General features: G+C 37.3%; 1 pseudogene; it reads right to left on the bottom strand.

Annotated features, from left to right (window-relative positions):
* LOC102180736 lies at positions 2,325-3,247 on the bottom strand (annotated as a pseudogene).

Genomic DNA, 3,584 nt, shown 5'->3' with positions numbered 1-3,584 from the left:
AATCTTCATGAGGCTGTCTTTTGCACACTTTTAACTTCCTTTGATGTAGTCCTTGCTGTGAATTGCCAGGATCCTTTTTTCGGTGTTTTCACAATTATCATTGATATTTTTTCTTCCTAGAGTGATTTTAATCATCTTAAATCCTCACTCTGCACTGACATCTTTCACACAGTTTTTTCCAGAAATGTCTCATACCACCAACACTACCATGAAAATCCATAAGGGGATACAGCAGAAGCTGGGCTATCTTCATCTTGTTGTTAACTCACAGCCTTTTCCATTCTTTGTGATAAATCAGTAACCTACTGAGTACACTGGATTTCTGAGTTCCGCGAGCCACTGTAGCAAATTAAACAAACCCAGGTAGAGTTATTGGAGCCTCAGACTTATAGCCAGTATGTCAAAAGCACAGATAACAACCTGGGCTTGCAATTGGTAGCTCAAATGGAAGTATTCTTGTGGGACTGGGCCCTTCACCTATGGAATTTGATGTTCTCTTCAGGTAGGTTGTGCCAGGGTTGAATTAATTTCTTGGTGACTCCCATTAGAACTGGGTGTCAGAATCAATATATGTATGTTCAAGATTATTCATAGAAACATTGTTTGTAACTGCAAAATACCATAAACAAACCAACATATACACAGAACCTGTTCAATCAAATCTGGTGCATTCAAATGATGGAATACTAAAAAGGTGTGAATCAGAATGAGAAACAATTTCAGAAATGGATGAAATGATTTCTAACATATTGTAAAAGAAAAAAGTAAAGTGGAAAGTGTCTTTTATGTAAGAATATGGAAAAATTAGTATGTGCATACTTGTTTATCTTTTCAAAAATAAAAACAGGAGGAAGAAAGCAAAATTAATGGAATTTATTATCTATAGTGGAGAAGGTAATATCAACCCATTCCAATATTCTTGTCTGGGAAATTCCATGGACAGAGGAGCCTGGCAGGCTACAGTCCGCGGGGTCAAAAAGAGTTGGCAACTACTAAGCGACTAAACACATTTTATCTGTAGGGAGTAATTTAAAATAAGTTTGATGTTATAAGGGGTGAATGATAATATTCTCAGGATGACTTTTGATTGTGTTTGACTCTTGAAATAATGTTGATATTTTAAATTAAAAAATAAAATAAGGACTGGGGAAAAATCCTACAACTGAATAAAATTTAAAAAAACAACAACCCTCACTTAAAAAAAATGAATACTATAACCATGCTAAAGGTAAAGAAAGAAAGCTAACCAAAACAACTTTGAAACACAGTATTTGACTGTTACGCCCTGATTCAGGCAAACATGAGCTGTAACAAAGTGCTGAGCTGTGGTTAATAGTGTCTTCTTCGTCCCACCCTTTCTCCCTCCCTCGCTTCCTCCCTCCTTCCTTTCTCTCTTCCTCTTTCTTGCTTTCTCTTCTCTTCTATATGCAAGTTAATAAGTCTGAAACTACTTTCAGTGTGTCCCTGTGTGTGCATGTTCAGTTGCTTCAGTTGTGTCTGACTCTGTGCAACCCTATCGACTAGAGCCTGCCAGGCTCTTCTGTCCATGGAATTTTTCAGGCAAGAACACTAGAGTGGGTTGCCACTTCCTCCTCCAGGGGATCTTCCTGACCCAGGAATTGAACCTGCATCTCTTGTGTCTCCTCCACTGCAGGTGGGTTCTTTACCACTAGAGCCGCCTGGGAAGCCCTCAGTGTTTCTTAGGACTGAACAAATGAGTAAATACACTAATAAAAGTGAGAACCATTTTTTCACTATTAAAGACAGGATTTAATTTCCACGTTCCATCATGGAAAGATGGAATGCCGTGATTTTTGAAGTGGAATTAGAGATAGTAGCATAAATGCACAATGTATTATACATATGGAGAGGAGAGACTGAGAAACAGAACTAAATAAGTTTGTGTCTAACCAAATCTTGCTTTTCAAATACCTGGCTACACTAAAAGAAATGAGGAAACCTTGGGGAAAGAGTGAATCCAGGCTGAATGACATAGACTGCACAACAAACCTGAAATATTTTGTTGTGTAAGAATGTAAAGAAAGATGAGTAGAAGCATGGGGACATGTCAAAATGACACAGGAGCCAACCTGAGTGATTCTTACTGGACAAGTCTGGAGGGATGCAGGCATTAATATAAATTAAAAATAGTAATATAATAACAATAATGATAATATATCTTTGAATGTGTTGCTGAAGATACTGGTGATGTTCAGTAATACAGTTGAAACCAATGCAAGAAAGCTGTGCAAGTGAAACAGATCTTAAGGGACTTTCTTCACTTGATTACTTTATTGGAATGTCCATTTCTCCTAACAAGCCTGTCAAGGAGTTCTGAGAAGTTTCTTTTTCCCCACACTTTAATTGCTTCAGTACCCTCAAAGAGGCTTGCTTGAGCTTCCTATTTCCTAGAATTAGGATAAGCAAGTGACCCCAGAGATAGAGGACTGTGGTTGTCATACCAAAAATAAAAAGCAGTCTGTTTTCAGGCACTGTCACACTTGATATTTGTATGGCAGTACCTACAAAATTCAAGATAAAGAGGATGATAAAAGACACCAAGACTTTCACTGCTTTGATATGTGCCTCTGTACTGGGGTCTCTGAATCCTGTGGCATTCAATTGCATCCTCCTGCTGTGTCTCCAAAAAGAAGTGAGCAACAAGACACATGTAATCAGGCATAGTATAAAAAGGAGAATGACACCAAGATGGAGCCCAATTTGTTTTCCAAAGAGTTCACGTTTATGCATATCCATTGATCAGACTGTGTTTCTATTTTCCTTTTATTATCATTAACAATCTTCACAAAATGTGGAAAAGTAACTAATCATGAAATAAGCAAGCATCCCAAAAGAAGGAAAAGAACCATGTTGAGTCTACCCTTCAACCAGAGAAAGATGCGGTGAGAAAAACTGGATATCTTCAGGAAATAGAAGATGCTGAGGCAAGTGGCAAACCAGATACTTGATTGATTCATAACTATCCATAAGTAACCATTATATTCAACTAGGTTCCCAGAGGAATGTACATTGAAGAGTATAACTTTAAAAATCCATCAGTAACTATTGTCCATATCAGGCAAAATCTGGAAGTTGCTAAGCCAGCAAGAATAAAGCTGATAGTAGAGATCTTGTTTTTCTTACAGTCAATGCAGCTTACCAATCCAATAAATCCATTACCTAAAAGTTCCAATATTGACTCAGTGATTGCTACAAAAATGAGGAGACTTTCCATTATACTTAGCATGTCTGCCAATCCCTAATATTGTTTCTGTTCCATCAATTTTAAATTACCTGATGCAAAATGAAGTATATATTGCTGCTTGACGGTAGAATGAATTTCTTCTCCTTCATTTCATAAAGACTTAAAATGCCCCTGAATTACTGCCTTGGGATGGAATCCAAAACACCTTCACACAGACCCCTCCAGTTATGTGTATAAAATTTAGCTAGTCTACAGAATGTGTGACCAGACTAAACGCCTAACCACTATTTGTTAAGATCAAATAAAAGTTTCTATTTCAGGAATTCTACTTGTCCTCCAGAGTCTATTTTGCATTTGTTACACTGGATTGTGTAGTAGG

The sequence above is a fragment of the Capra hircus genome, chromosome 5 (genome assembly GCF_001704415.2).
Source record: "Capra hircus breed San Clemente chromosome 5, ASM170441v1, whole genome shotgun sequence".
In the NCBI taxonomy this organism is placed as follows: domain Eukaryota; kingdom Metazoa; phylum Chordata; class Mammalia; order Artiodactyla; family Bovidae; genus Capra; species Capra hircus.
This window is presented reverse-complemented; position numbering and strand designations above follow the sequence as displayed.